At 45.0% G+C, this 16,207-nt stretch overlaps 1 protein-coding gene across 4 annotated transcripts in view; it reads right to left on the bottom strand.

Moving 5' to 3' along the window:
* NOD2 (nucleotide binding oligomerization domain containing 2) overlaps positions 1–16,207 on the bottom strand; it is a 561,668-nt gene that overhangs the window by 99,984 nt on the left and 445,477 nt on the right. The window lies entirely within an intron of this gene.

Below are 16,207 nucleotides of genomic sequence, written 5' to 3'. Positions count from 1 at the left end.
TCCTCGAACTTCATATTTTCTCTCCACACCTGAATAAGGGAGCAAGCAACAGGTTACACATTCTGGCCTTATTTTATTGAACTGTGTAGGATAAGCCAAATCCTTACCTGAACTTCGTCAGCTACCACGAGGAACTCTTCGCTGGGGTCAAGCTGCAAACTGCAAGGAATCGGACAAGAGTGAAAGTCAGACATGTGAACTCTTACGAACTACATATTTTTCGGAGTCAATATTTTTCTGGAACTCACCAATTCCTTCGAGCCAGTGAAGCAAATGGTTATCAACGCGCCCCTGCACTCAATGCAGGATGGAGAGCTCATCTTTTCAAACCATCAGGTGAGACTATAAGAGGGGACATCAAAGGTGATCTGTGGTGAGAACAGCGGGGGTGTGGGGATTTACGCTCAACTCCACGGGTGGTTAATTCCCTTTCTCCATTTGCAGAAGAATATTCCTAAGGGCCAAGCAAACAAAGCTAGGTGGGCCAGACCAGTCCGTCATCTCGGCCCTACGCGTCACATTGGTGGAGACCGCAGCTGTCCAGTTCAGATCGACGCCTCTGTGGGAGCCAGGTGAGCGTAACAGAACGTGAAGCCTACCCACAAATTTCCTCCCGGGCGTTATGGATACCTCAGAGACTGACCAATTGGCCCAATTACTAGGGGAACTGAGGGCTGAAGTGCATTCCGCCCGTCAAGAAACCAATGCTCTTAGGAGAGAAATGATTTTGTCAAAGGAGCGAACTGATGACCTTGCTAGGCAACTATTGCAAAGCCAGGCTGGACAAGCACCCCTACCTGGTTCCGGGGGAAATCCAGCTCCTGTGTTATTGAATAACCCTGTGCAAATAAACCTACCAGGAAATATTCCATTAGCTCCACCCGAACGCTTTGCCGGAGATCCCAAAAGGTTCGCCGTGTTTATGAACCAATGCCGCTTGCACTTTTTATGCAGACCTGGAGCCTTCCCAAACGATCAAGCCAAGGTAGCCTTTGTATAGTCATATCTCAGCGGCAGTGCAGCTGATTGGTCCATTCCACAAGTTACTCAGGATGACCCAATTCTTCTGGATTTTCAGGGCTTTCAAACTAGAATGGAAAGACTATTTGCCTGGCACTCCCAAGAACAAGCCCTGGATAACGAACTTTTGTCCCTACGACAGGGTAACCAGGACCTTCTATCCTACATCGCGACCTTTAATAGGTTGATAGTGGAAACTGGATGGCCTGAGGTAAAACGAATCACGTTATTTCATCGAGGGCTTCGAGGAGAACTCAAGGATGTCTTGGCTCAAGTCGTGAACCCACCTCAAGACTGCGCTGAATATATAGACTTAGTGGTCCAGTTAGATCACAGACTTCAGAACAGAAAGGCTGATCGAGCCAAGTTTGAGAATCGGGTGTTGGTCAAAACCCACGCTAACCCCAAAGGAGCAGATGCTTCAGAACCCATGCAAATCGGAGGGGTTAAAAGACCCTTAACCCAGAAGGAAAGAGAAAGGAGACGGCAAATGCAATTGTGTCTATATTGTGGAATTTCTGGGCATTTTCTATGGGATTGCCCTGTAAAACCACCCAAGAAGGTGGTAGGAGCTGCTGATAAAAGCCATATGGAGTCAGACTCGGGAAACGACCACGCCCGACAAGCGTAGAGGTACGCTTGCCGAGCTTGAAGAAGGATACTCAGACCTCGCATTTCATCATACCAATGGTCTTCGTAGATTCAGGGCAGCAATTGCGTATGCACGCAGTAAGGGCATACATTGATAGCAGGGCCATAGGAAACTATGTGGACTATGAATTGGCTTCCAGGATGAATCTACCTCTCTGCCGAAAAACCACCTCAGATGTCATCACCACAGTCGATGGAACTGAAATTGCCTCCGGGCCTGTAACTCATTCCACCACAGAGATGACACTATTGGGTCAGGATGGGCATCGAGAGACTATTGTGTTTGATCTAATCAAAGCCCCACAGTTCCAAATAATACTGGGGATACATTGGTTGGAAACACATAATCCTTGTATTGATTGGCGAGAGAAGAGAATAACCTTCCCTGATTGTGCACAAACCTGTTGCCCAAAGAAAAATCAGAACGCAGGCCTGGCCACAGTAACCACAGCAGTCATGCAACTACCTCCAGAATACCAAGAATTCCAGGATGTCTTCCAAAAGGAACAGGCAAACACCTTACCTCCTCACAGATCGTACGATTGTCAAATCGATCTCATACCCGGTGCACAACCCCCTTGTAGCAGGATCTATGCCCTTACGGAACCTGAGAACCTTCACCTACGACAATACTTAGACCAGTACCTTGCCAATGGCTTTATTCGCCCATCCAAGTCCCCTGCATCTTCAGCTTTGTTCTTCGTGCCCAAAAAGGAAGGTGACCTCAGAACGTGCATAGACTACCGCGCATTGAACCAGATAACTGTTAAGAACCGATACCCATTGCCTCTGATCCCTGAACTACTAGACCACGTGAAGGACGCATGTATACACACTAAATTAGATCTCCGGGGGGCATACCATCTGGTACGTGTAAAAGAGGGTGACGAATGGAAGACTGCTTTCCGCACTAAGTATGGGTTATTCGAATACCAGGTGATGCCTTTCAGGTTGTGCAATGCACCAGCTGCCTTCCAATACTTCATGAACGATGTCCTTCGTGAACTCATTGACGTTTGTGTTGTCGCGTATATCGATGATATTCTAGTATACTCCTCTTCAGAATCTGACCATGTGGAGCACGTTCGAGCAATCCTTGAGAAATTGCGCTAGCACAAACTAAATGCAAAACTAGAAAAATGTGTTTTTCATGCCACAGAAGTTGAATTCCTTGGGTTTATCCTGACCCCAAAGGGAGTCCGAATGGACTCACGAAAGGTGGACGCAATCCTTAAGTGGCCATCACCAAGTTCAGTTAAAGGAGTACAAAGCATGCTCAGCTTTGCCAATTTCTACCGCAGATTCATCCCAGATTTTTCACATGTTGTACATCCCATCACAGCACTCTTGCGAAAAAATAGACGCTTCATGTGGACTGAAGAAGCTGAAAAAGCCTTCCAAGAGCTGAAAGCGAAAATTCACGTCTGCACCTGTGTTAAAGCACCCGCGCCCTGAACTTCCATACATAGTGGAAACTGATGCATCCAGTCTAGCCATGGGAGCTGTCCTGTCTCAAAAGGACCCTGAAACTGGCCAGCTTCACCCAGTAGCATTTTGGTCCAGAAAGTTCTCGGCACCCGAGTTAAACTATGCGGTTACCGACAAGGAGTTATTAGCCATTAAATCTGCCTTCAAGGCTTGGCGGCACTATCTTCTCGGTGCCAGGCATACCATTTCTGTGATCACCGATCACCGGAATTTACAGTATTTAAAAACAGCCAAGGCCCAATCGTCAAGTCAACTCCGATGGGCATTGTTCTTTGCCAAGTTCGATTTCATGATAACCTATCGACCAGGTTGTAAGAATGGTAAAGCAGACGCCTTATCCCGAATAGGGATGGGAGAGGCAGAAGTGAACCCAGAACCAGTACCTATCATTTCCGAACAAAGGATTCTTGGCATGACTACTCTACAGACACTAGAGGACATTCAGGTAAAGATCCAGCAACTCTTTGATCCTACAGCCCTGCAGGACTGGGTAAAGAAAGGCCCGGACTACTCTGTCACCAATGATCTGCCTTATTACCAAGGGCGACTTTTTCTGCCACACCAGGAACTACAAGAGCTAGTCATTTCCCATTATCATGATACCCTAATGGAGGGGCACCTAGGTATTGCAAAAACTGAAGCTAAAATTAAAAGACAATTCTGGTGGCCCACCTGGCGAAAGGATATTAAATCATTTGTGATGTCTTGTGGTATTTGCGCCCAAAACAAAAGTCAAAAGAAAAAACCAACTGGACTCTTACAACCTTTAGACATTCTGCCTACACCATGGCACACCTTATCGTTAAACTTTATTACTGATCTACCTCCTTGTAATGGGTTTAACACCATTCTAGTTATTGTGGATCTTTTTTCCAAGATGGCCCACTTTATTCCTTTAAAAGGACTACCTTCAGCCTCAATCCTGGCCAAAGAATTCCTCGAAAACATTGTTCACATGGATTTCCGTCCATGTCGGTCTCTGACCGGGGCAGTCAATTCATTTCACATTTTTGGAAGAAATGTTGTCAATTGGTGCAAATCGATGTGAGATTATCGACCAGTCACCACCCCCAGACCGATGGTCAAACGGAGAGGACCAACCAGACTCTTGAACAATACCTGCGTTGTATGTTACATCAAACTGAGAGTAATTGGAAGGACATTCTTTGGATCGCCGAATATGCATGCAATAATTCAGTACATTCTGGAACTGGACAAAGTCCCTTTTATACCCTAAATGGGCACCACCCTCGAACCTCAGACCTTGACTCACCCCAACACTTAGAAATGCCCGGAGTGGACCATCTACACGCTACGATTACACAAGCCCTTAAGGAGGCAACTGCACATTTAAAACAGGCGAAGGAGAAATATAAGAAAGATGCTGATCGGCATAGAAGTGATACTCCACAGTACCAGATAGGGGACCAACTATGGTTGGCCACAAAACACATACCTCTCAAGGGAACGCGGACCTTTAACCCTAGATATTTGGGACCTTACTCTATTAAGGCCATTATCAACCTGGTGGCCGTCAAGTTGGACTTACCTGCTAATATGCAAATTCATCCCATCTTTCATGTATCACTTTTGAAGCCAGTGCAACCAGGGACAAGACTAACCAAGCCACCAGACCCCGTCCTTATATACGGGGAACCCGAATTTGAAGTTAAGAACATCCTGGACTCCAAGATGGTGAAGTCAAAACTTTTTTATTTAATCGACTGGAAAGGTTACGGACCACAGGAAAGGTCTTGGGAACCTAGTGACTACATGCATGCACCTCGATTGGTGAAAAGATTCCACTGAAATTTCCCAGACAAACCAAAACCACGCGGAACGACTTTAGGAGGGGCCTTGGGGGGGAGTGCTGTCATGATGCCTGCCACCGGTGAACCAGACCAGGTCCAGCAACCCCGGACGCAGGCATCATGTTATTTTGAGCAAGCCCAAAAAAAACCTGCTAGGGGCTGTCTAGGTGCGGTGCTGGCGCCTATGGCGCCAGGCTCATATGGAGAGGCTTGAAAGGGACTATTTTACCTAGGGACTATTTTTTACTCGGGTGGGACTCGGGAGGAATACTTACCTGGGACTACTTCGGGGGCTATTTAAACCACGCCCGAAGAGCAGCACACGCTTCGCGTTATTCTGCATCCAGCAGCGTAACGCTCACCGTGTCTGCAAGCCTGCATCCAGTCTTCTGCCACGCCTGCGTCGAGTCTGCAGCTCCTAGAAAAAGGAAGGAACAGAAGGAGAAAAGGTTAGAATAAGAGCAAAACCTTCGATCCTTACCTGAATTCCGGATCCACCGCGCCTTCGAGCTGGAAGAAAGAAGCATTTTACACGCGCCGCTTCGCCTGCTGCAGCGCCGCGCTGAACTCACCGGCCTTCGCAGCATCCTCACGACCCACTGCATCCTTCTGCACGATCCCACCGCACTCTGGCACCTAAGGGGAACACAAGAACAGCAAAGGTGAGCCAAGGGAATAAACAGAGGCAATAGTAACTAACACCATAGACTTACCTGATTACCGCCGGGGGTACTATTCCTCTTCACGGGTCGGCGCAGTCTCCATTGCATCCTCGCCGTACGCCGGCCCCTAAGGTGAACAAAAGGACAACAAGATGAGACAAAGGGACAAACAAGGGGAACTCTTCTCACCGCATTAGACTTACCTAATTTTACCGCCTGAGGCATTATTCCCCGAACTTCATATTTTCTCTCCACACCTGAATAAGGGAGCAAGCGACAGGTTACATTCTGGCCTTATTTTATTGAACTGTGTAGGATAAGCCAAATCCTTACCTGAACTTCGTCAGCTACCACGAGGAACTCTTCGCTGGGGTCAAGCTGCAAACTGCAAGGAATCGGACAAGAGTGAAAGTCAGACATGTGAACTCTTACGAACTACATACTTTTCGGAGTCAATATTTTTCTGGAACTCACCAATTCCTTCGAGCCAGTGAAGCAACTGGTTATCAACGCGCCCCTGCGCTCAATGCAGGATAGAGAGCTCATCTTTTCAAACCATCAGGTGAGACTATAAGAGGAAACATCAAAGGTGATCTGTGGGGAGAACAGCGGGGGTGGGGGGATTTACGCTCAACTCCACGGGTGGTTAATTCCCTTTCTCCATTTGCAGAAGAATATTCTTAAGGGCCAAGCAAACGAAGTTAGGTGGGCCAGTCCAGTCTGTCATCTCGGCCCTACGCGTCACATTGGTGGAGACCGCAGCTGTCCAGTTCAGATCGACGCCTCTGTGGGAGCCAGGTGAGCGTAACATTGCCCAGGCCTATTGCTGGAGCACGTCTGTTTAACTAACTCTGAAAGTGAATACTTACTTGTTAAAGAGGATCTCCTATGGATCTCTGACTTTCCTGCAACTGAACCCCATCTCAACCTGCCTACAGCTGGCACCTAGACCACTAGGGTCCTTCTTCTGCCTCTTACAGAACTCATGCAATAGACTAGGGAAGGACTGGATAAGAAAATGAAAGTATAACAAGTGTAAAATTACTTAGTTGCTGAATAAGTTAGTGTGGTAACTGCATCTCTTTGAAAGAAGAAGTTACAAAGTGTCATTAAGTTTATGCTTACCTTTGAGTTGCATTCTGCCCTCTAAAAAGTGTATACATTGCTTGAATGGTGTTTTCCCCCTTCCAAAAAGTAATAATCGTTGGTAATGTTTTATCATTGCTTAACTGAATGAGTGTAAAAGCTTACCAAAAGGGTTTACCTACCTTGAATAACATTGTGTCATTCTTAAAGTGTAACATTGGGTGTTGCTTTCCCTGGTTGGCTTTATATAGATCTAAAAAAGTCTTAAGGTTTATACCTTCCTTTAAGTAGCTGGAGGCTCCTTTAAAAAGTATATAGGCCCTCCTCACATTGATTAGCTGCTGCTCAGCTAAACTTGTAACCCTGGGTTGTGGTGCTATTCTAAACTAGTTTCATAAAGTTCTTACTTACCTTAGAAACTATATTATACACTTTTTAAAACTATACTGGGTATAACTAGCTATTAGATAAAATATAGCTATGTGCCAATAGGTCAATTACTTACCTTGAAATACATTGTGTCTTTCTTAAAGTGTAATTGGGTTTTGCTTTCCCTGATTTGCTTAGTGCACTATAAAATAGTTATTGAGTGTTCATACTTATCACTGAGTAGCTTGAGCCCCCCCAGAAAGTATATGAGATGTTTTACTAGCTCTGAACTGAGTTCTAAAAAATAATGTTGCAAGGGTTGGTTTATTATGTGATTTCATAACTGAGTGTCACTGCATGACTGACCGGGTCAACTCCCCTTGAAATTCTGATTGTATTCTAAAAGTATCTCTAACCTGGCCTTATTCGCCTAGAATAGTATACTACTCTCCTGAATGTATAACCTACCTTTTGACACACTGGGCTTCATTACAACCTTCGCGGAACGGTTTAACGGGCTCCGCTAATGGAGGCGGACCTGTTAAACCCGTTCCGCGAAATTACAAGGTAAAACCAGGCGTTGTTACCGGGTCCGTGAGGGGAAGAGGGAGCTAACAACAGGCCGGTCGTAATCGGTCCGTTGTTAGCTCCCTCTCCCATTCCCATTGAGCCCTATGTGGGCACAGATGGGAATGGGGAAGGTCCGGGCCCGGGTTCCCAGAGGGAGGAATTACCGGGCCATCCGAACTCAGAATGGCCCAGTAATTCCCCATTGTGGGAACCTGGTAAAGGAGCCTGGCTTGGCGGCAGCCATGGAGCTAATAGCTAGTAGCTCCATGGCTGCCGCCAAACTCGTAATGAGGCCCACTGACTTGCTTCTTGATCATCTAAATAAGGTTATACCTTGATTTGCATGCCACAGGTATTGAGTTGGTTTTTATGATGATGTTTATATGATGTTACAGTACTTACTTACCCAAGAATGAACTTGCTCTACTTTTATTTAAATAAACCCTTTATTTTTACAATACATAGGGCCTCATTACGACCCTGGCGGAGTGGGTTTACGCCAGCGTTATTCGCGGAGGACCCGTCCGCCCTACTACGAGTTTCCGTAGCGCCATGGAGCGTTTTCCGCCTGGTTTTTCCGGGCGGAGAAATCCATGGCGCTACGGGACCTTGTCGTTAATTACGCCACCGTATTTTGAGGTGGCGTAATTAACGCCTTCCCCACTCCCATTATACCCTATGGGGCAAAAATGGGAATGGGGAAGGGTAAAATGGGGAATGGGGATTTACCGCCCCGCCAAGGTCGGAATGGGGCGGAAAATCCGCCAACCCCCATGGCGCTATCGGCAGCTTTCCGCCGTGCTCCATGGTGCATTTTGCACCGCGATTTCCGCCAGGGTCGTAATGAGGGCCATAGTGTTTTGTTGACCCATATGTATGCTACAATTTCTGTGTACCAAGCTACGGCCCTCTCTCCCTCCTAAAATGAGCCTAGGTGCTCTGTCAATGCTACCAACATTCTCAGGTGGTACAGCTTTATACTAAGAGTGGAGCTTATGTACTGTTTCAGATGTATGGTTTTATGAAGCCCTTAGCAAGACTTTAGAAAAACTGTCCTAACAATGTTCAACTCTTTCTGCATTCTCTATGTGTCATATGAAGCAAGGGCATGGTAGTCCTTCAAGAATTCTAGAGATCCAACAAATGCAGGACATTGTCATAGTTGTTACAGTCTTCATCACGAAACACAAATACTCACATTCATGCTTTAAAAAAGGCTCATGCAGACTACTAGCAATTAGAAATCAGTTAAGGATTGGCCAAAGAGGGAACAAATAACTACTATAGGGTTATGCTTTTGTATAGTGCACATCTGTTGCTATGTAGTGGTGTGGGTTTTCTCAGGGCAGTGTAGGCTGTTGCCTAGGCAGGGGAATATGTGGTGGCAGTGTGTCCAAAGTGTGCTATATGATGCGCAGGAGGGTGAAAGGCGCTCTAAGTAGGATGCCTAGTTCTTCTCGCCCATTTTAGGCCTGCCAGTGTAGCTGTGAATGGTGGGTAGTGGTGCAGCATGCAGCCAGGAGCTATACATCCATGAGTGCCAGGAGGGTGCAATGCTGCGATCCTGGGATGTGTAGAGATTGTTCATGCTTCCTGGGTATCATACATGTTTTATGGTATCAGAGCTGGTTTACTGATAAAGTGTATTATTACCATAAAGAAATATAGCAGACACCGAACAAGTTTGCCTTTATATTTCATCTACAACCAATTTGAGATACAATGGAGATCACTTTCCACATCCAAGATGCCACGACTCTATTCGGACGATGCCAATCACCAGGTTAACATGACAGACATTTGTTTATTTTTTAAATTATTTTATCCGTCTATATCCTTTCGTGTATGTTCATTGGAGGCAACAGTTTGGCTCAGGGAGGCCAGTCTTGAATAGCACTTGAGGGCTTCTGTAGTTTCCAGACGTGGAGAGCATTAGTTCACCCAGGGGAATTTTGACCAGCACGGATTGCAGTATGCGGTTATTGTACCTTAACCAATAATATGATTTGGGGTTTTGCTTGATGCCTATGTGAGGCTCTGGCCTCCTAGATAATCTTACCTCTGGGGAAAGAGCAAGTATGTTTGTATGGTTGTAATGTTGCCTGCCAACTTAGTATTGAACACCATGATAGCATCCAGGGATATTGCCAACTCGATTATTTCACATGGCTGATACTCGGAGTATGAGTAGCTTGATAAAGGAAGGGTTTGGACCACCAAGACTATGAAGGAAGCACTTAAACTCACTGAATCTCGCACAGCACACAACTGTCCCAACCCATGACCAGGGCAACATTGTAGACATGACTGCCATGCATACTACTCCATTACAACGCACTAATACCTCTAAGCTGGCTCGATCACTTTGCCATTTCCTTCCTTGAATTGACTGCATCATACCAAGAAACAGCAAGCAACCTAAGCTTATCAAGCAGACATACTGCTCCTTAAAAGAGTTCCCATAGAACCACTCATTGATTACCTCAGCAACTAAACCATCTCCCTATAGGGCCAGGGGTCCTCTGAAACTCGTAATAAATAATTTCTACAGGTAGTCCAAAAAGGAGCAAACACTGGGCAAGAAGTCACACTGCTTATTACAGTTGGGTGAGCACAAATCAAACAGAACAGTGGACCGGAAATGATTGATGAGATCTGACAAAATAGCATAGAGCGAACATCATTTTTATACACGTATATGTTAATAATGCTAGAAACTATTGCACTTCAAGCTTCGTGTTCTTGCAATTCCCACAAATACTGCTGGGCATATATGTCATTCCCTTATAGCTAAACATACGTTGGTCAAATAGGATTGGAGCAAACAGATCTGCCCCCACTTAGCTCATTTCCTCCCAATGTGGTGGCATTTTGCTTTGCCACTCCTCTTGCAAACAGTTTTGCAATTTGTGTAAACATTTGTGCTGACCTCCGGTTCTTTATTAGCCTATCATTGGTCAGCACCACAGCGGACAGAACACAAGACTGTGAAGTATTCCAATCGGGCGCCACACACCGGACCAGGACAGTTGGTCTTAGCCTAGAATGTAGCGCTCAATAGGAATGCTTTTTCTTTATTTTCTACGAATTTGAATTGAGCCGATACCCAACCCGTCTCACACCCGCTTTTACAAATACCCCGGGTCACAATAGACCATGAACCAGGCCGGTGTGTGGTAATACAATATTTATTTATTTTATTTTCAAAGGAAATCACACAATTTTTATATTGGTCAGCAATCACCAATGGAGTGATAATTACAACAAAAACCACAAAATACACTTGGGTAACCTTCTACAAGAACATACCCAAAGCACACATGAATAGGAGCACTTTTTCAATTAGGATAGATAGCACCCGAGTTAAGGTTTCCCCCTGCAATGTTCCCTCAAACCCCAATTAATCGAATTCTGAGTGGATCGAAAGAAGCAGCAGGGAGTCAGGGATATGAGGAAGCAAACAGAATTCAAATCCGACCTTCCCTCAAAACCCTTTGCAATTGCATAAAATGACACTCAGCTTTTGACAAATAATTAATTATGTGTGCGGTTAAATATTGATGTACATATGTTTTATCACGGTATCAGGGATGTAATATCACTAGCAACTATAAAGCAATGTATCACAAAAGGCATACTGTTCAAAAGCAACTTGAAAGTGAGAACACAGTGCAGTCAAATCACACGTGGAAAAGTTCCAATTTACAATTTTTTCAACTTTAAATGTCAAAATGTTTTTTTTAAAAGGGTGAAATACACAGAATTGGAATGCGGTTTTTAGACTGTGGAATAGATGCACATCACAAGGATAATATAGAAGTCAAAGAGTGACTCTAGCTAAAGAATTGGATGAGATTTTCAAGGTGAAAAAAAATCGGTTTTGGTGAAATAAAGCAGTTAAAATGAGAAAATCGGTTTGGAAAGAAAAAGCAAGTTTTACTTAAACTACATTATCAAGAAGATAGCGCTGCCCATGAAAACAGGTTAAGGGGCCGCATTAACCCCCTTCATGCCACGTGTCTCTTTATGTGGAAATTAATTAAATTATTCAAAATATTGCTAAGGAGTTACAAGATGGTGTGAATGAAAGAACAGCGCTAATGTTTAGAAAATCAAGGACAGGGTGCACAGAGAGTTCTGACAGTTTTAAACAAGTTACCAAGGCAAATACAGGATTACTTAGAGAGTAGAACAAAGACAAAGTATCAAGATGGGGTAGACTATGTGTGGCTATGGGATGGGGAAATACTCACAATCCACAATTGAGTTTGGGATTTGGGACAGCCAACCGGGTTCTGGACTCAAAGGGCTCTGGTCACAGGATGGTGGCTCTCCTAACAGCAAGCAGGTGGCCAAGTCTGGTCACTGGATGGCAAGGGTACAGCGGGAATGCAGGTACTGGGCAAAAATCTGGTCTGGTCACAGGATGCTCCCCAAAAGGGTACCGCAGCTTTCCCCCTTTGTTATTGGGATTTTAGTGGGGTTTCTGGATCAATGGCCTTGCTGGGATAGGGTCAGCTATGTTTTGGCCTGGCAGTCGAGTCTGGAATCTTGCAAAGGTGGATCTGGAATGTCTGGATACGCAGGCGCTGGAAATTCAGGAGAGTGTGTTGTCCCAGTGAGCTCCCACCCCTTATATAAAAGCGGGTGACATCACCGGGTCTATTGTTGGGCAGAACTAAGCTAGACCTACCCCTAAGAACCAGATAGGTCAGCCCATGGTGGTTGCCTCCTCCAGGAGGGGACTCAGGTTAGGGGGTTGTGTTTTATGAGGTGAAAAGCCATCCCAAAGTCCTTTTTGCCAAAAATCCATCATAACATAAATCACACATTTATACAGTTGCAGCATTTTTGCAAATTACATAAGCAGATTACATACTTAATGCAGAGCATGGCAGTCCAACTCTCCAGTTTGTAGGACTTTGTTTCGTCCGTCTAATAGTTTTTTCGTAATTTTCAATTAAATTATTTTACCTAAAATTCTATAACTTTATACATGTGTATAGATTATCATAAGGCATGTGAATATTAAATGTCAAAGCTGCATCATGTACACTTTCCTCAGAATATCCAATTCGCTGCCATTTCTGTCCCCAATATGCGAGTGAAGGTACCACATCTTAAATGAAAGCCACCAAAAATGCATCTAGATTGTGAAGCTTTCACATTACTGCATCGTCCAAGTTCTGAGATAAAAAGTAATTAAATGTATTAATAAAATAGCCTTTTTAGCAAAAATGGCCAGCATTGTCTTCCAAATAAGGGCATAGCTTACAAGGCTGCTTTGGAGTTAGCTTTGAAGCTCCCCAGTACAAGTTGAGGGGAGGTGATTTTCTAAAAGTCACACGTAAGGGTCCCAGAATCTTTTGTCGCAACCTGGAGCACAGACAAAAGTCTGATGAGCGTGTGATATGCTGCTTCCTGGTCCATTCAAAGTTTCAAAGGGCATAATTAACACGTGGGCATCCTAGAAATCCTTTGTGGCTTCTCTTGGGGGCAGAGCATTCCTGTTGTAAGCCCCCACATGTCCCTTTAGCCATAGTAGAAACCCTGTTTGGGCTGATTTCCCAGTACAGCCAAAACATTTATTTCTTTATTTTATTTTCTTTTGTTCTGAATCAGAAGCAAGCCTGTTGAAATAAAACATCCCATATATGTTTCCTAGCAAAACCCCCTTTCCATTGCTAGGACAAGACAGGGCCTTATTCAACATTACACTTTTTAAACAGGTACTTTTCCTTATTTGCAAAAGTGCATTTTAATACGTGGTGAAGTCTGCTGGTGTGTCCCTTTCAAAAGGTTTTCTCTTCCATCTGACTTCCCAACATTGTTTTGCAGCCCTAGTCAGTTTCACTTATACAGCAATCTGTTTAAGACACAGGTCCACTGAAATTGACATATGCCCTTAGAGCTAGGGTTTCTTTGGAAGCATTGATTTTTGACATTTTGTAGCCCAAAAGTCAAGTGTTTTTCCATGCGGCTGAAAGTAAAGCTTCTGTTGATTTCCCAGATCTGGTCTGACACAGCCTGTCATTCAGGGATAATGCTCTCTTCTGCTGGAGCACAATCTGAATATGGATGAGAATGGCAGGGTCTCACCGATAAAAGCAGTGTGATGTTGAACAGATGAAAAGAGCATCAGAGCTGCATCATTTTAATTGTAAAATATTTCCCTTTTTGAATGGGAAACTTTAGGCTAGCAGCAAAGCAGCACGGCTTTTCACTTCACTTCTTTAGTACACACAAGAACATACCCTGGCAGCCTTTCTCTGTGTGTTCCCTGTTCCAACTTGCCCAATGGTGCTTGGCGAAACAGTGCAGCCCTCATTTTATAGCTGCAAAATGCAGTTTTGATGCTGGGCAATGGTTCTCCAAGGCTGCTGAAATGCTGCTTGGTTATGGATGGGAATTCTGCTGAGTGGGTCAATGTATCCCACAAGACACCCTGAACTCGTGGGTAGGCCAACATTCACATGGCACTGGCAAGAATGCGACTGTTGTAAACATTGTAATGTACTCTGTGAGGGCTCGTTACTTCCCAGGGATGTCAGAACTTACCATCAGATTGGTTCTTCAAAGCTGCGGCACCAGTCCTCCTCCCCGTTCCTATGCCCGCTAGCTAATGGGCAATTCGAACAAGTCATGCTGTTCTGTGTATAAATCAGTCCAACTTCCTCAGCTCTCATTAGCAACCGTGAGACTGGTTTGCTGTCCTTGATCACATCCCCCAGTGCTGTCTCAGCGATTCTGGTCTGCTGGAGACGAGCAGCTTGGGTCCAGCTTCCCGCCTCCCTTAGCTGCAGTGCACTGGACACATGTATGATGCACACCTTCAGGATAGTACCCAACCTGGAGTCCTCCATAGTGTGTTTTTACCTGTGGCTTCCCCTCCCTAATGCCGGTTTCTATGAGTGTCCTCATGTCATTGTTACAAACAAGGGATCCCTCTCTAAGTTGAATGCAGGGAGAGAGAGAGAAAGAGTGAGTGCGAGGGAGTGTGAGTGAGTGTGAGTGAGCATGAGCGAGTCTGTGTATGTGAGAGTGTGAGGCAGAGGGAGAGAGAGAGTGAGATAGGGAGATAAAGAGAGAGCTACAGAGAAAGTGTTAGTGAGAAAGAGAGAGCGCGAGAGATAACTACAGCGGCTGAGTTCCCTCGTTTTCCTCTCCCTAGGAGGTGTCTCTGCCTGCCCTATTTATTCCCTCAGTTGGTAGGGGCCCCCTGTCTGGTGCTGAATCAGCGCCATCTTTACATTCCCCCTTTGATCAATTGTTGAATCAATATTTCCTTTCCCATCATTTCCCAACATTTTTCCTTGGGTATCCATAACATAGTTACTCTGCTCATGTGCCCTCTTTCCTCTTCGTAGCCTTCGAGTGTTTCTCCAGTTATCAGACAATCCCACCGATCTGAGGAGCAGGCTACCCAAAAAGCATCATAATCTTCTATCTTTGGCAGGGGTGCTATGATAACCACATGTACTCCTGTCCATCCCCTCACTCATCATGAAATGCTGTTCTCTTAGTTCATTAATTTGCTCATCAATTTGATTAGCTGACATTACATACTGTCTTTTTCTTTTGTGACAATGGCACTGGCTGATGATCCACTGGCCGACACAGATCGCAACAAGCATCACGATGAGCAGTGGGACAGTTATTTTGAACACAGCGGCCAGCCATCCTGGAACCTAGGAAAATAGTGAATTGAGCCAATTGTTTGGTGTGGTGTCATGCATTTCTTTCACAATTTTTTCATGCACATGCATATCTCTTCGACAGCTTCTGTGAATGTTCCGTTGACAGCATAGTTAGCAGAATTTTCAGTACAGCAGCTACTTCATATCTTGTGGTAACCGCCTCCTTCCATCGCAGTCATGAGGTCTGCAAGGAATCAATTTTGCAGGGTCATCAGGCGCAGTGCGCAGAGCTCTTCTTGCACCATGTTCAGTATTTTTCAGTTACGTTACCAACTGGAGCAACTTATACTGTGTGATCTGAATCCATTTAGCATTGGCAACCATTTGCACCCCAGGAAGCAAGAGGGATGCAACGAATACAGATACTTTACTGAAGAGTTGTAAATGCTGCAGGATTGTGTTCAAGCTTTGTGTTGATTCATCTGAGATGTAATTGCTTTCTCTTTTTCTCCTTATTATTTGTCTCGGCTGGTCTTTGTACTCTGTCTGCTTTCTTCCCTTATTTCCCTCTCTCAGGGTTGAAAGTTGGTTAAAAGGCAGCAAATCAGCCCATGGCCTGACCAAAGCAGGCTGTGGAGGGCCACAAGTATGCAAATACTTCCCGAGTCTGGTGGCAACTGGGCATATGTTCGGGATCCACAGGGCCACCAGATGGCCATTACTTCTTCTGTTCCTTTCTGCAACACTGAGATGCTCATCATCCTCTAGCAGCCAGTGTTCACCCCCAGCACCATTGTCCCTGGTGCATGCACATTACTATCCCATATCACTTTGCATTCATTGTTAACTTTCTTTACCACCCGTTCTTCATACCCCACCAGCCCCTCTGCCAGGCACTGTATCACCCCCTTTC

The sequence above is a fragment of the Ambystoma mexicanum genome, chromosome 1q, assembly GCF_040938575.1.
Source record: "Ambystoma mexicanum isolate Mex_15411 chromosome 1q, UKY_AmexF1_1, whole genome shotgun sequence".
In the NCBI taxonomy this organism is placed as follows: Eukaryota; Metazoa; Chordata; class Amphibia; order Caudata; family Ambystomatidae; genus Ambystoma; species Ambystoma mexicanum.
The sequence above is the reverse complement of the archived record's forward strand: the minus strand, read 5'-3'. Positions and strand labels throughout refer to the sequence as shown.